General features: G+C 32.5%; 1 protein-coding gene across 1 annotated transcript in view; it reads left to right on the forward strand.

Annotated features, from left to right (window-relative positions):
• Positions 1–249: 249 nt before the first annotated feature.
• The window catches only part of LOC149419857 (uncharacterized), a 297,070-nt gene continuing 278,636 nt past the window's right edge, over positions 250–18,683 (forward strand). The window contains exon 1 of the mRNA XM_089637341.1: positions 250–511. The gene's annotated coding sequence lies outside the window, so the exon portion shown is untranslated. The remainder of the gene's footprint in view (positions 512–18,683) is intronic.

The following is an 18,683-nucleotide window of genomic DNA, read 5'->3' on the forward strand; positions in this document are numbered from 1 at the left end:
GGGGGTGAGAATAAGAAACAAATGGAATCGTGTCATATTTGTAGCAAAAAGCCGAGAAATATCATGCGTCTAAATATAAATCGCACTCACATAGCGAGACCGGCTCGGAAACTACCCAACGTTTCTTGTTTTGGCGCCAACGGAAGCCAGCCCAGATAGGGTGGAAAAGTTGCGTCGGAGCCTTATTTATGACCGTACAGCCTTCCGCGGAGCCGAACACCGTACACCGTATACTAGTCAGTCGTGAAACGTCGCCGAGCAAGGACGCCCGCAGCGCAGACTACGAAAGCTCGGGATACCGGGAGCTTTTAGCTTTTGTTCCGCAAGCCAGACATATCTTGTTACCTGCCAAACACTGTGCAATTGATTGGATGATAGAATTTTTCCGCTCGGTCAGTTTACATTGAAAAAAGTTCTTCCGTGTGAAAAATAAGACGAACTTAACAGACATTCCATGTTTAAGTTTTGTCATTCTAAAGTTGATTTGTGTGCATTAAATGAGACAGAACATGTAAGTAAACGTATTTTTTTATACATCTTTTCATTGTTCTTTTATTTTCATTTAAAAACTAAGTGAACATTTAGGGTGTGTTGTTTCATAGAATTATAATAACTATCGAATTTCAACGCTCATTTGTGAGTTTTGTGAATGTCCTATTCAAGTTCTGTTATAATATCACTATACGCTAATTACTTGATAGAACTGAAATAGTAACAGAACTTGAAAATAACTTTCACAGAACTTGAAAATTAACTTTAAAGTTTGAAGAATTGTTCAAACTCTCCGAAACAACCCGTCCTCAATGTATCAGTTTCACACATAGTTAATAACGTAATAGTTTTTAAGTTATACAAATATTAAAGGATACATTTGTATTAATACCAGCTTGACAGCCGTGAATTCTAAATAAGAAAAGGGATAAAGAAATGGAAAATATACAGCTTTTCCACTATAAAATAACCCTTAATCAAGTTCATGGAAATTGGATGCCAAAATCTCGGAAGAATTTCCGCGTTTTTCCACCGGTAAATCAATTGATTTTTATTTATGAAATTCTCCGAGGGAGTATTTATGTATCTCTCTATGAAAAATAAATAAATTCAAAATGACAAGGAACATGTTTTCCCAACCCGCTCACTGAATAATTTTACAGTGCTTTAGTAAAGGTTTTTTCGGAGGAAATTCTTTATGTGAATTTATTATGTTATTTAAAGGAGCATTTTTTGAATAATACAACATCTACCTTGTTTGATAAAAAGAATACTCGTCATGTAGTATTTTTAAATTCAATATATATACAGACATAATTTTAATAAATCTAACTAATTATTTAGCTAAGAGTATATAATTTTTCAAAAGTGTCAAGACATCGAAGTTTTTATTTATTTACCGACTTGAATTTATGCTTTTTCCGTTCGAATTAAGGAATTTCATGTTTATTTTTGCTTCATTTTTCAAAACCAAAATCAGATTCAAACATTTTTTTACGAAAACAATAGATAAAATAAATGACGATTCCTATAACATCCAGATAGATTGCACGAATGGTAAACCGGACCGGTCAGTGGCTGAGTTGACATCGAGCTTGGGTCCCACCCAGGCGTAGTGTGTTCAATTCCTCGTTTGGTTAAGTCCTCCATCACAACACAAGCAACATTTTCTGATTACTGTGGTGGTAGCAGACAATTTTCAAATATTGTCTGGTTATTCGTAACCCGGGAGTGTTTGTCTTCCTGTATTTTTTATTAAGATCGTCATCAATAAACCTTATATCAATCAATTTCCTCATCAAAAGCATAACTCAAATACAAAAAATAACAATTTATACATACAATGACACATATTTTATAGATGTGTTTAAAAATATTTTAACACTTTCAATAATTATTTATTCCAAAATGACACTTATTAGAAATATTAACTTACTTCGACGATATTTTAGAAATTTACCTATTAAGTGAAAATATATTAAAAATAATGTCATTTATAATACATTGTTCCCAAAGAGTTAAATAAAATTCATTTAGTGAAAGACAATACTATTCAATTAAAAGTAAATTATTTTTACAATTAAATAAGAATTTAAAAGGGAATTCAATGTAGAGTACTTATAAATTTTAAAACAGACTTTCACAGGTAATTGAAATAATTACGTTAAGAAAGATATACATAACTCAGAGATTTCCATAGAAAGATTATGTCACTGGTTAATAAATCTGCTTTAATAGAAAAATATTACAATTGTTTTTATGTCATGTTATGAATTAAAAACGAGTGCTGAAATAAAACAATTCTAGCTTATGTACTGCTTTATAATTTTGAAAAGCTAATGAGCTAATATGGATTATTCCAGAAGCTGAAAAAATCTTCAAATGAAACTAAGTAACCGCGGACTATGATGTTTTTTTTTAAACGTCAATAAATTCGGTTACTTAGGTATATAATATTCTCCTGCGTCGCAAAAGTATTATTAAACCAAGCTTTAATAATGCCTCTACCTTTTATGGTAATGATCCTGATACGCTCACTGGAGAGCAAAATTAAGATATAAAAAGTTACCCGACAAAAGTTTCCTTTAGAAGAAGCTCACAATAATTATTCTGAGTTGTAGAATTAACATTTTTTAACTTGCTCCTCGCTGAAATATACTGCAAGATGCTGAACCCTGAAAGCAATTAACACGATTTTTACTTTCAAGGGAGCTAAGAAGTTTTGAATTCTCCTTTTTAGATCAGGTCTAAATATCGTTGTAAATTTTTAATTGTTGTTAATTAATTTGCCGGCAGTTCCTAAACGAGCCGCATGAACATTTCATTCAGAAGTTTCGTGGTCTTTTATTTAATACAAATGAATTAGTAGTCTCTCATTTCATACTAATAAATTACGTTGTCTGTAATTCAAGACTGCCATTTTAATGATTTCCCCGTCACTTCAAAGATATAAAATAAAATCTAACACAATTTTAATTATGTAAAACCCTTAGAAATTCGCTCAAAGAAATGTGTTTTAAAAAAAAGTTCCAACAAAATATCGTTGTTTTTTTTTTGAACTATTAAAATAACGTGCTATTTCTGTGTGCTGTTATCACAATTACTTATTTCCTGCATAAATAAAATTACATCAAAATTTTTCATGTATTTTTAAATTTTGTTAACTTTGTTTACACCACTATTTTAACAAAATAAAATATTGTTTCAAAATCAATGGTTTCTTTGTGAGAGTTGTTATTTTATTTTTATTTGCTGTGCCTAGTTATGTCATATTTAAGCTCCTTAAGGTGTACGAAGGATAATTACATTGTAAAAAACATAAAAAAAATAGGTAACAAAGCGAATAAATAAATAAGTAATAATTTTTCAGTCGTTTCAAAGAACATAGTTATGTAGTTCATACAATTATTCCTCAAATGTAGATGTATAAAAATTCAGAGAAAAAAATTCTCTCACTGCAAGGAATATAAAAGTTTTCACTTTTCATTCAACTTTATATAAGATATAACTTTTGTTTAGATTATTATCTATATTGTATTTATACATAATATATATTTGTAATGCTTTTAAATTAAATCTTTTCACAAAAATAGTACAACCAAGTAACTTTATACATTTCAGAAAACTATAATATTGAAATTCATCAAAATCAAACAGCACGAATAAAAATATTTGTTCGGTACATTAGGAATGTAAATAAATTAGGTATTCTCGTCAAGATAAATAGGAGCAAGAATTATTTCCTTCAGGAAGCTTAGATATAGGTCCTTATGTTGTTGTTTGCTCTTCATATATGATATAACGAGTAGGCGTTTCGTTTTCCTACATTAATTCATATCTGTACCCAAGTTCTTAGTCCTAAAATGAGGTAACACGCCATTTCACTCGGAATTTCATTAACTGTCTGAAGTTGAACACTGTTCTCCAAGCGGATTTGTCAAAGAAATCTTGTATTTTCGGTTTTTTCGTCTTCTGAAGATGAAAACGATTTTTCAATATTGTTGTGTTTGTTGGCACAAAAAAATATAACGTTTTCTAAGTAATTATTAAGGTATTTGAAAATGACGCCACAAAGTAAATAACTATTGAAAAAAGTATTAGGTTACTTGTAAAATCAAAAATTATCGTAAGAATGGGAGAATTTGAAATTTTGTTACTTACATATTATAATATAACCAAGGAATGACGCTGGATTTTTGTCCCAATATAAAAGAAAATCATTATTTTAAATTATGATCTTATTAAGCTTCATGTTTACTCTTTATGTGCAAAGATGTTCAAATAACAAATTTAAAACATTGCTTGTCTATACTTAAATTTGTGATTATTCAATATACATTTATCCTGATAAAGAAACAATTGGTTTTGAAAGTTATTTTTTTAATTTAAATTTATATTGCGCTTAAAGTTATTTGCAATTGTTGAAGAAGTTAAAGTTCGTGTCCTAGATGTGACCGTATCCTTTTCTGATTTTACTGTTTCAGATTTTCGTTTAGAAATCGCTAATATTGTCTTCAATAATAAAATATTACAATTTGAGGTTTTACTCAATAAAGTTATTCCGAAAAATAAATATTCATTCTAGACTTGCAGAAAAGTCAATAGATGTCGCACATTAAAAATAAAAAAAATAAGATAGGTTTATCTAAAAAGACGCTGTCTAGATTGCATTTAGTTTGGGTTGAATCTTGCGATCATACATAAAAAGATAGTTGCCAATAAAAATGTGCGGTGAAAAAATGAAGACAATGTTGGTAGTTCTAAGTATAATACAGTTAAAAAAGTGACCGAGGGGGATAGGGTCCCATTAGCTCAGTGTAGAGCGGTGTCTCGGAAAGACAAGGGTCCTGGGTTCGTGTCCTAGATGTGACCGTATCCTTTTCTGACATTTTTTTGCTGCAGATTTTCGTTTAGAAATCGCTTAAATTGTCTTCAATAATTAAAACGTTGCGTTTATTTATTTTAGATTTTTGTTAGTAAAAATAATTCGCTGACCACAAAAGAAATCTTAAGATTCTTTGATATCAAGAAACGTTAGTCAATTGTAGGAATTGGTATGTCTAGTGTTTTGAATGAATTTTACGCTAAAACTTTTCTTTGTTTAGCGACTATTACGGCAGTGAAAAGATCCACAAATAATCAAGCTGTAACTGTACTCACTACAATGACAACGACATAAGTCACGAGCAAAGCCATACAAAACACGTCTTAACAATACCCAATGGTACCGAACATTATCAATTATGCTTAATGTTGTGATTTAGTGAGAAAGTTTAGGAATAAGCGAGGGCAGCGTGCATTATTTCTGTTGGCTTCTCAACAAACTGGCCAACAAAGGCTTTCGTTGTTTTCCCCAAAGTCAGAACCGTCGAGAATTCTGTAAATAAGATATCACCTCTAGAGATAGAGAATGCCCCCAATTATTCGTCTCTCATCATTTATGGAACAGGCTGTGGACCACGTAAACACTTTGCTAAAGTAGCCTCTTCGAAACTACGGGTTAGGTGCAGTCTCAGTTATTTAGTATTTCGCCAACGCGTTCGCGGAGATAAGGGGCCAGCGCTACTATTAATAATGCAAATCAATGAAGCCGAAACATTGAGATTAATCCAAAAGAGATTCAAAACTTTCAGTGCAGCTGATGTGTTTCAGTAAGATTTGTTTCATCTTACTACATGTTGAAGTCTTCTTTCGTATGTTTTATGTCGGTAACGAGAGCGTTTATTCATATTGATTACGTTTGTACGTTATCCACCTCACTAGACGATGTTTGTTTTGAGACGGTAGCGATTTTGTTATTTATTTTTGAAAATCTTATTTATCAGCTAAATCTATAAAAATATAGAATTACATAAAAACGAAATTTGATTTACGTGAAAGCTTAAAAAAAACACATTGAGAGAAAAAACATATATAAGAAGATTTTTAAAGAACCATAATAATTAAAAAATTAATAATCTAAATAAATATTTTTGAAACCGCACAAAAAAGATTTCAAAAAGACGAGCAAAACTTTGTGTTTAATTTTTTAAATTTTTTAGAGATTACGGCGTGTTTGCAAGTGTTTCACTTGGTGATGCAAGTCCTTTTCTGTTTATTAACCATTTATTGAAGTTTTGTAAAGCCGTTTAAGGTTTTTTGAGTTATGTGTTATGAAAGAAAAACTCAAAAATATAATTAGAGTTACAACTATGCATAAAAACTACTATAGAGTAGGTACCTTTGTATAAATTTACAAAACATACATAAATAAAACTACTAGAGAGTAGTTAATATTTAATACTAATATTTGGCTAAATTATATAGCGCCGTTTACGTGAGAAATCACCTCAAGGGCGCTAAATAAACAGAATTAACATAAAAATAAATTTAAAAATACCTGAATAAATATTTCAAAATTGCGTAATTTTTTTACTATTTTTATCGAAACTTCACAAACATACAAAAATATTATTTTATCGAAGTGATAAGGAATATACTTTCAAGATGTATATCAAAGTGTAAAAAGATAATATGAAATTTAAATTACAAGATGATTTTTTACAAGTCATTTGGATCTAAATCTTCAGTGATTTATTTTATATGTAATAAATATTATACACATAAGGGTAGTCTTTAAATAAAAAATAAATACATAATACATGAAAACTAAAATGACACTATATATTATTCAAATGGATTATTACTGTTTTATTAATTATGTTTATAAATAATTCAATCAATAAACTTTGTAAAGGTATTAAAAGATTGTCCGATATTTTTTTTTTTTATTTGAACGTTAGCAAATTATGAATTTCAAATACAACTAAGTACATTCATTTCATATATTTTTTTAATTATAAACACAGTTTTGGCGAATTTAATATCGAGTGATATCTGCAATGTATTGTATAATATTATTTCAAATAGTAACATTAAGGTAGTTTTAATGGTCTAACCATGGAATATTTATCCTAATTTCATCAATAATTTACAAAGGCAAACACTTAATCTACCATTTAATAGTAAAATTTTAAGTCTAGCAAAAAATAAAATATTTTTTTGTATGAAACATCAGGCATATATTGTAATCAATTACACATTATTTTGTAGTTAAAATAAGGTTTTCAAACAAATGTTGTCAGCAATTGAAGATAATAATATTACGGAAGAGCAAGTAAATAAACAATTTTTAAAATTTCCTCTGTTAATATTCCAACCACTAAAATTGGAATAAAAACTTTGAAAACGTTTTTTAACGTTTTAGTAAATTACCAAGTGGAAGCTCACCCAAATGTGAAAAAAAGTTTTATCCCAATTATATTAATTCCAGGAAAGTATGCATTTCAGATGCAGGGACCACATCAAATGCGCAGCTTTATTTTTATCAAAAACAGGCTTTATTTTTAAAAAACATGTAAAGCACTTTTTATAATATCATTGGAAAAATTTATGTTTACACAGTTGCTGTTAAATATTCGCCGTTCACTAGAAATGTGCATACTTTGTTACGTATTTTTTTAAATTCTATAATAAATAGGAGGTACCTAGTTTTTTTTTAATTAGAGTAGCTATTTTATTTTATGAAAATAAACAACCTCCGTGTTTGGAAGTGCAGCATATTTTACCATTTTTTTGGTAATTAGTCATCACATCACTTAGTAGATAATACTTTCACGCCGTCACATAAAAATGGTACCTTAAAGCATCTGAAAAGCAACAGTAAAACATTTTATATCCATTGAGAGAACGCAAATAATACTTAAATATTTTTTAAGTTTGCAAAATGTAACTAAATTATAATTATAAACTTATTAAGGCGACACAAGACTATTAACGGAGGTTTGCTCGACGCTCATATTTTTATATTTCTGATGAACATATTACCAAAAACTCAAATGCTTTTAGAGGGATCCATACAATGCCAGTTATTAATGTTTAAAATTAACAAAAACAGGAACCTACCATTAAAATATTTCACGCAAAATAGTAAAAAAATGTATAAAGCGTTTTTCAACTATAAAATTAGAAATTTTTGGGATCCGTTGATTAGAAATAATTAAAATAAGCCCTACGGAATTACGGAAACACGGTTGACGTTGGCTTCATGAGAACGGGTTGTTTTTATGACTCGTTTTTGTGTAAGTCGGCTTGTATGTGGAACGAGCTACCGGCATCTGTTTTTCCTCCCTCCTATAATCCGAGCCTCTTCAAGGCCCGCATTAACAAATCCCTTCTTACAGCCCCTACCTTATTCCGCCTCACAACGCCGCCCAACCGGGTGGTGACATAGTTCCTCTGTCTGTACACTGCACAGGCAGGGACACTCTTGTGAGGTGTCACAAAAAAAAAATCGATTTTCCAGACCCGCTAGGGCAAAGTAACCGTTGGTACGTCCATAACCCTGGGCCGCGCGCCGAATATTGTTTTACACGACTTCATCACTTATGTCGTTAAGATTCTCACTTTATTTTAGAGATTTGATAGCAATGAGCAACCCCAATGGCCCACGAACCTTTTTCGGGCGGCCCATATGGCTAAATAGAAAATAAAATGAACAGAGGTTTAGTTTAGGTTAAGTCTTTCTTCAAATTTTTAATCAGCTACTCAAAAAATAAACATTTTCTTGGAAATTTCGGAATATTCTTAAAAAGACAAAAGTTTTTGGTTTGACTTTAATTGTAGACAAATTTTCACTTTCACAACCCAGCGTTTTTTTAGATCTACTTTTAGTGCATCTTAAAAGTTTCCGTTTTTAAAAATACCATTTTTTTTTTAATTTTGTTTACCTTTCTGAATGATAAAATAAAAATAATTTATTGGTTTTACCAAGTATCTTTTGTACACAGAGAAAAATGAGTATTGCTAATTTATGAATCTCTTTAAATTATTGGTAATCCTGTTAAAAAGGAATTGCAGGCCGTTTCTTCATAAACTTTTAGTAAATTTCTAAAATGTCGGAACACGTGTTCATGTACCTGCATTTGCCATTATAATATGTAATTACGAAACAATAAAATATTAGGATTTTTATGAACACGTTTTCCGACATCGTGATTAAATATTCGTATTATTCTGAAATTTTATCAGGAAACATATTAATACATTCGTTAAGGGCCTGCAATACCCCTTTAAACCCGATTATCAATAATTTGAACAGTTTTTTTGAAGTGAAACTTCTTTACGCGCGTTATGCATTTTCGAGGACCGGAGTAAAACCGACTCATGACCGTCACGAAAAACCGTGATCATTTCGCTATAGGAGCCTAGCTAATATTATATACCTAGTTTAGGTCACTCTCCAAACTCAGCTTCGCGGTCTAGAGGCAGAGCGCCCGACTGTCGTCGTGAAGAACTGACGTTCGATCCCCGCTTTAACTATTTTTTTTTTCTTTTTGTGATTTTTTTAATACGAGGAAAAGTGATATAATGCTCTCGTGCTGCGACTTTGTCAGGCATAGTTATAAGAAGATATCCACATGATTTGTAATAATGTAGTAAAAATTACATAAATTTGTTAATTTTAACCGAGAGTCTCCCAAAATGTCTAAATCCATTTAGTGAGACTCTAGACCGGCAGGTGTTCACTCGAGTAATTGGCTAGAAGTAACGGTCAGTACCTATATGATATTTTGGTCGAAATATAGCTTACAAATCGAGCCGGTAGAGTCGCTCGGTATTTTGATAAATTATTTTTATTTTGAATCGTTAAAATTACTAATCAAGGCCGATAACGCGACTAATTACCCTCGCAGACGTGCATGATAAGTTTTTTTAGTAAAAAAACACAGCCGTAAGTGAGTTTTTCAAAATTTAGAAATGTTTTTCAAATTCAGACTCCATACGGGTATGAGACTGTTAAAACACGATAGATCTTTTCCAAAACGGACAAATATACGGAAATATTTTGAAAAACGACAGATATGACTTTACACTGCCGATATATCTTCGATTCGACCCTATATAAAGCTTTAACGAGACGTTATGTGATGTTATTTATTTGTCGGGTTTGAAAACGAAAATTTGCACGGGACAAGTCAATTGAGGAGTACTACGCGTTGTATACGCGGTTCTCGTCGCGCGTGATTCCTCTCCTCGCGGTCTAGAGGCAGAGCGTTCGACACTCGTTTTGCAGGACCCGTGTTCGAATCCCATATTTTTATAACTTTTAGTTTTTTTTTATCACATGCTACTTATAAATATGTCAATAGACAGAAAAAAAGAGAGAATGAAATGAAAAGATAGAGAAGAATACTAAAAGTTTCACTTCCGTCGTGCGTAGGCTTGCCACACACTGTATTTATTTAAAAACTGTGTTTTATACAACACAAATAGGTTGGTGACACCACCGAGTGCAACGTTAACTGTGTCAAACTGTATGTACCCTACTCCCTGCTGCCCGCGAACAAATTGAAAATGAATATATTGGCCCTCGCTCAATTATTGATAATCTCTAACAGTTGTTATGAAGCGGTTTCGCAAGAACTAGTGTGTGGCAGATTTGATTGTTATTATTATTTCCTACGATTCAAACTGCTACATAACACAGTGTGTGATATTAATACAAAAGTTCGTAACTGAGGAGTAATAAGTTAAAATATGCAAGAAGGTGAATCACCGTACTAGTAAAACAGTAACAAAAAATGAAATAAAAACAGAATAATGAACTATTTATTACGTTGGTATAAAATTTTATACATTGTTTACTAGCTTCCTTGCTTAAATTACTCTCCCTGTTGATTAAAAATAATGTGTATTTTAGCGTAAAATATAAATGACTTTAATTAAACAAGAAGCCTAAGTTATGCGAGGGTTAGTTGTTGGAGTTATTTGGGTTGGTGTGAGGAAAGCACTGAATTAACTAGACAATAAAATTGTCAAATCACAGAGCGGAAGTACATTCCAAGTCCGGTCCGTTGGGTACGAAAATGAACCGGAAGTTTTTGGTTAGGGGATTTCGTCCCGGTGTTGCGCATTCATCATGCGTTTCTTATTATAATATTTTTTTAAATTTATTTTTTTACCAAACCTTTGAAGGGTATTTTTATTGTGTGTATTGTACTAATGTACCTATTCTTTACGACGCCCGAGTTTATTTTTTAATAAGTAATATTTTTTTCCGGTAAAACACCGGAAGAATAAAAAATGTGAAAAACACACTCAATACCCATTAAAATTCTATTAAAATAATATCCTCGGTTATGCAACCATCATCTCTACAAGAGAAAGATTTAATCAAAGGTTTCAATCTAAACTATGGTAGCCATTCAAAAGGCCATCACAGCCCCTACCAGCCATTGTACTCGTAGATTATAACGACTGTGTGCTACAAAAAAGGTTAATTACTTTGAGTATGTATATGTATACCGTACAAGTAAAAATGTGAAGGTATTGAATAAATAACCTTATTTAGGCCATAGTAAAAAAAGTTAAAACAGTTTATTTATCACGCTAGGACAAATATTAATAAGTATTGAGTGTTTTTTCCCATTAAAAAACTTTTTAATGCTTCCGTTGTTTTTCCGGTAAAAAAATATAATTAATCACTAAGGAAATTTTGTTTACATTATTATTTAATTAATTAAGAAAAAACTTATTTTTGTCTTTTTTCTTAGAATTTTAATTAGAATTTACCCCCGAATACCATGTACATATTATGTATGTATTATAATCTGTGGTGTATAATACTAAGAATGATGTGCAAATGATTTATATATTATCGTGTTTCGTTAACACCTCACAAAAAATACTTGTGATTATGTATTCATGTACTTTTGATATAGTATTGAGGTAATATTAATATAAGGTAATTTGTAGGCTGGTTACTGTGTTAGGTATATTTTATTTAGTATTATGAAGTAATGACAAAATTCTATAATGTGCATTCTGTGTTTCAATCAATGACTTAAGACAATACCCTATCTTTATGCGTACAATTAATGCGTAGTACTTAAAATGTTAAGACGTTTTAATTTTTTTGCTCAAATTCTCTAAAACCAATATATCCGCAGCATTTTTGAGACGAAAGTAAAATTTCTCTTCTCTTACGTTTTAAAAGTGTATATTCTTAAATCCCCCGGTTGTGCTTATTGAGATAAAGAAGTTTTCCGTTTCCCCTACTCGAATCAAATGTCTTATTTTTATGAAGCCACCCCGTTTCAACGGAGCCATTTCTCCTTTATCTCGACTCCATGTACATTTTCACAATATATTCACACAGATAACCTACTCGTAGTTACTGCTGATGTATGTTTTACCTCAATCATATTAATACAGAGTGATAAGACTAAATCAATAAAACCCCAAAATCACCCCACCCACCTTATAAAATCTAAATCCTTTTGTAAATGTATAATTTTTAAGTTTGTTTTAAGATTGCTAAACCAAATTTAAGCAACAAATGTACATTGAAAAATAAAACTCAATAAAACAAAAATGTCTAGAAATTGTTACATAGTTAATGCCGAAGAAATACAAAAAAAAAGTGTTAAGACTATTTTTTAAAGTGATTACTTAGCTACGTGCGCCCCCAGGCCTGTACTCAAGTCGGTCTTCCATCAAATGTTGTGAGGCTTTGAAATTTTCACTTAAATTCCAAAAGCACATGACGATTATTTGTTCCGTACTTCGTAATATATTATTTTCTTATTTTTCTACCTTAGTTACATTATTTTTGGATAACTTTCAGTGAATAATAAGAAAATACGAAAATATTATAACTCATAATTAAGATCGTAGTTATTCTGACACTCAGTAACTATCTTATAACACATGTGACAAAATAGTAAAACTGCCTGTGTAAACCTTTTAATATGTAATCTTCTCCATGATATATTGGTGTATAACCGTTTCATGGAGAACATGAAAAAATAAATAAATAAATAAGGAAGTTTTTTTTTGATGATATTATACCGCATAAAAGTCCCAATCATCTGGAGCCAATAAGACTACGCCATCCCCGATTGGGGTATGTTGTGAGGCTAAATGTAGTAATGAGGAGAAGGAGGTGGAGAATAACAAGGTGGGGGAACATCTGTCTGTTCAGATCTGGTGAGCAAACATGCCTAAAGCCATTTCAAACAACGTTTCATCTAAAAGTGTTGTTCTTACACCAGGGCGATTCTGAGAGTATCTTCCATTTTGGAACGTGCTGCAAGTAGGTATACTATAAATTATTTTTAATTAATAAATTGTCAAATATCATATTAATTTACTTGCACACGTCGGGATTCGAACCCGCGACCTTCGAATTGCTAGTCCTGAGCCTTAACCCTTGACCACGGAGGCCGTTGATATAAAAGCACAGCCATCAGGAATTTTTAAAGATCCTTAAAAAAATATGAAAACAAACAAAATGCAATAATCTAACTGTTAAATTTATTGGACTTTGGAAATCGTGTAGGTAGTTAAACGTTAGTACACTATTGAAAAACTATTTACTTTGAGCCATCTTTGGCATATAATGAAACTTATACCGTTGACACAAGTTTAACCGTGATTGAAGCAGCAATTTCCAAAGTTTGATGTTGCTCTTTATCCCGTTGATGGTCTAGTTTGTGGCTTTCTAAAGCATGTAATTTTGTCTGAAACTGTAACCGAGTTGGGTTATTAGTGTTATATTAGCAATAGAGTCCCGGCCTGATATTGCCCATGATCGTAAATAGAAACAGATTGCATCAACATTCTGATATCAATGTTGGGTAGTGTAATCGCCAGATAAGTGTGGAATGATTTAGGGTTGCTTTCATCCCCAATTCTGTTTATTTTTGGAGTACTTGCTGATTTATTCATCGGTATTTGGATTAGATGGTTTTATAATTAAAATAATTTTAAACCTTAGTTTAAAAATAATCACAACCTCCTTTACAGAGTGGTAAGCTCCTTGAATCTGGACACAGAGATAAATTGTTCCGTCTTCAACTTATATGTTTGCTTATCTTTCTAGAGTGGACGATACTGTCATTTTTTATTTATTTTTATTATTTTAAAAACACCAAGTACACGTACAAAAAGCTAACAAGATTTATAGGGTAAATAATTATAGGGTAGCTACCATTTAAATAAAAAAAGTATCCAACCGTCTGGAGCCAGTGAGACTATGGCATCCAGAATTGGGGTATGTTGTGAAGCTGAAGATAGTGGGGACGGAAAGGAGTTAGGGGGTAAAGGTGGGAAAACTGGCTATTCAAATTTAGTCACCAAACACGACTGAAGCCATTTTAAGCGACGTTTCAATTTTAAATGGTGGTCTTACATCACGGCTATACTGAGAGTATCTCCCACTTCCGAACGTGCCACAAATATTCTAGGTATATATTAATTCAAATGAGTCAATTGTGAAATAATACAAATTAATCAAATAAAATTTTAAAAAAATTATGCACGTTGAGATTTGAACCCAAAACTTGCGAGCAGAGAGCCTTACCACTTGACCACGGAGGCAGTCAGATGAAACCAATGACATGTCTCTATCAAATATCTTGAGTTTTCACATTTTATCTAGATAGACGATTTGTAAAAAAATATGTGGTGTATACGTGTATTTGTGTGTGAATATAAATGTGTGTGTGTACCCATGTGTCTGAGTAGTATTAAATAGTGGAGCGTTGTCAGTGCGTATTGGTTCAGTTACCTGTAAGGTTATTCTTAAATGACGACATTCACATGTTGTTCTGAGAGACCGCCATCCTAAATCGAAACTTTGTGCCTTGCTTGAAATTCCTTTAGCTATATTTATTAACCATGTTTAAACTGTCGGTAATATTTCGATCTTCTTATTCTTCTTTTACTCTTCCCTGATCTTTTCTACAGAATTTCTATGTGAAACAATAGTTCCACTGTCTTAAGGGTAACAACACTTAAAAAAAACCTTTGAAAAGTGACATAAAGTCATGAAAAGTGATGAAAAACAATATTTTTTCACTTATAACACAATGGAGGACAAAAAAAGATCATAAAAAATCTTTACATATTTTGGTTAAGACTCAAAGCACGTATTTGAATATTCATAATTTAATAATTCCAGTGTTTTCATCAAGCTGTAGACGTTATATTATAAGCACTGTTTAGCAGTGGAAACTGCATAATACGAGTAATTTTGTAATGCAGTTTCTGATGTGGTATTTGCTACTTATCCGTCTCAGGTACACGGGAACACTTGTCGCGTTAATGCACTCTCCTAAGTGTGAGTGTAATGTAGCTTTGACACAATGCATTTATGGATACAGCGGTGTGAGTGCATCTAATATACGGATGCATGTATTGTTAGTCTTCGTGCACAGTTTACAGGGTAAGGGATAGTGACTTTAATGATACACAGCTTGAAGCAATATTGATAAGCTTAAAACAATTACATTAACATTAATTATTAAATAACTATTACTCGGTATCTCCGAATTATATATTGTTTCGCCTTTGTATGTCATACACATATGTTTTGCGCTTCACATAGCCGAGGAAATAAACATATGGTTTTGTGAGTAACTCAAAAAATTTGATTTTTGTGTTACCTATTTGTAGTTATTACCCCTCAAATTGATGCATTTATCACATAGAGAAGTTAACTGTTATTTTAAGATTTGCAAATAATGCAGAATAATAAGAAGGCAAAAAAAATAGATCATTAATCCATTTAAGTGTTATAAAATCAGCGTTGAGTAATGGTTAAAAAAATATAGCCACCAAAGAGAAAGAACACATAGTTATTGTACTATTATCATTTAGACCAGAGGTTCCCAAAGTGGTCCATATGGACCCCCAGGGGTCAATATCGGCTTGCTGGGGGTCTATGTCAGCGAAAATTTGGGGGTCCACGAGATTCAAATGGGGGTACATACGAGCGGACCCCCATTTAACTCAACTCAATATTTAGGAGTTCCGTAAATGACACAATACATCTAACACAAATAACACAGCTTACGTAATACTAATAATAGACTGAGAAATTACTTATTTGATATCTGTTTGTTTATATATCGTAAAGTTGTTAATTGAGGTATATAAATAGAGTCGACGTTAATTTTCTCGTCAGAATTAATTTATTTGACCAAAACATTGCACCTTGGAAGCCGCGAATTTTCCAAGTTCCCCAACTTGTTTTTGAAAAGCGTCTAGGGTAATAATAACCTTCAACCTTTAGATGTACTTCACATAGAGTTCAAAAGTAAGTTTGAGGACATTTTGACTGTGGAAATGGAATATTGAAGAATCGGAAATCATATGGCAAGAAGAACTGATCGGAATAAGCGCTAACAAAGAACTTAAGGGGCAGTTCTGTAGGGCCAGCTACAGAAAGAAATTCACGTTGCTTATCCTGCTTATTTTCATTTGGCGTAATACCTCACAAAGGCGCCCCTGTCTGCACAATGCGAAAATAGAGGAACTATATCGCCACCCGGTTGTAGAGCAGGCAAGGGAAGGGAATCTTTTTACGAAAAAATAAACGATTATCACATGGGACGTTAATAGTTTTAGGAAAATTCAATATTCAGCAGGCAGGGGTTCTACGGAAAAAAAATATTTGGCAAGTGGTCTACGGGGCAAAAAAGTTTGGGAACCTCTGATTTAGACCATTTTGTATTGAGCGGTATATTGTAGTCAGTCACACGTCTTTAAAATTCTAGTCATATATATGAAAACATTGATTCATATAATTATGTTTTTGTTTTATTTTTACTTTATGAGCTGTTTTAAAAACTTCATAAAAAATGTCATTCACGGACAGTTGTTAAATTCAAGATTATCAATCTTCATATTTATGCATTGTTACAACATTGATAGCATTATAAAATTATGTTTAAAACATGTAACATTACCTAGTGAAGCATCTTTTTAAAGGACCTATTGTACTGTAATAATGATAACTCCCTCACGAGCGCATATAAAAGTAATGTTTTTAGAACGTGAAAACACTTTTGCGATTCACTTGTTTGAAGTTTATTATTTGTTTGCCTATATAAGTCCTCAATAAAATCTGTCAAGCCATTACGCAAAGCTTACAGTTGTTACGTAATACAAGTTACCCTATAAAAAGGATGCACACTAGCCCCAATTTCCCCTCACTAGTTGCGACACACGCGACCAGATGGTCGAAATACGTGATCGACTTGGACCACCCACACTGCTCGCGGTCAACACGGGCGGCCCTAAGCGCGCTTCGGCAGTGCAAATCCGACCTTGGTCTTAGCAACACGGTCGCTCACGATGGCGAAAACCCCTCGCGGGCATGGCTTGCATGATTACGCAATAACGGACGCGATCTCGTTCCAGTTTAACTAGATACATTTCGCCATCAAACTAGCAGTCATGTTTATTATCTCGGTTCGAACTAAACTCAATGGAGTCCCGTTCTCGTGTAAAATCCCGAGTGCATATTACCACACCATCAGTACCGCTGCTTTTTAAGCGCGGGAAACCTGGGTCAACATGATGTACCACATCTCAAGGCGAATCGTAAGCTTTCAACCTTCCCCCCTTTTCTTGTGTTCAATTCTCGTAAATTCATGTAGAATCCACGCTTTATCTGGTCGTCACAAATTAGTAGAGAGAGTTAGTAGGGAGATCTATGTCAACCTGTATTTCTCGAGACAATTAATATACCTTGTGCCTTACTACCCATGTGTTATTATTGTGTGATAAACCTACCCTTTGACCTCCTAACCGATGGACGAGCCTGATGACCAAAGAAGCTGCCCGCCCCTGATAGTACACGAGCCTCATCTCTCTACCATTTTATCTGAGCTTAGCCAATTTAATAACCAGGTTCGATTCCCGGTTTAACCATAACTTAGCACTGGCGCAAAAACGTGGTTTTTTTTGGTAATTAATCGTCCATCGGGAGGTCAAATTGGAAATAATCTTGTACTCCTTCACTCTGTTTTCATGCCTTGTTTTGTATTAACCTTTGAATAACAATGTTTTCTTCCAATAAATCTTAGCTATTCTACAAACCATCGCGTCAAATTTAAAACAACCGTGTCACATTAAAACCATTCGGTGTCAAATTACAAGTTTTACGAATCGTCACTCGACAAAATTTTAAGTACCGGTATTCCATCACAAGGTGCGCAACCAACATTTACTTCTTTTCGGACATCTCAAACATCACATAGTGATCCAAAACCACAATGGTTTACTTTCCAAGTGCAACTATTAGAGAGAATGAACTACAATAATCTACAATTCAACAGTTTCAAATCTTGTACATGATACAAAATAAATTCCTTGTTAGTGGAGCCATAAGCCAGCATCGTTCTGCAAAATACATAGACAAGGAAAACTAACGCCCTTCTGTCATTTGATAATTCCGCTTTATATGTAATAAAGGTGGGTAGAGTATCCTTTTTGAAAGAAAAGTCTTGAAAGCCGACTTACCCTTTACATATAATTGAGATTCGCGATTGACGTAAACCCGGACCCTCGGCGCTTCTCCGCAATGGCCTGTCGATTGTCCAAGGGAAAGGGAATCTTTACGAGTAAATAACCAAACACTGGTTCTGCTTAAATTCAGACAATTTGTCTCGAATCACAAACAACCCTCCAATTAATTGTTGAAAGAAACAAACAATACTCTCTCGAAATCTGCACTTTGAAATTTTTTTTTTCGGAAGAAATTTTTTTCAAAAATTTTCTTCACTCATCTAGGACTTTGAACTTTTTCGGAAATTTTTTTCAAAACGCACAATCTCAGGGACTTTTCCACTAAAATTGCAAGG

The sequence above is a fragment of the Hesperophylax consimilis genome, chromosome 11, assembly GCF_061612785.1.
Source record: "Hesperophylax consimilis isolate HC1 chromosome 11, BYU_Hcon_1.0, whole genome shotgun sequence".
NCBI classification, from domain to species: domain Eukaryota; kingdom Metazoa; phylum Arthropoda; class Insecta; order Trichoptera; family Limnephilidae; genus Hesperophylax; species Hesperophylax consimilis.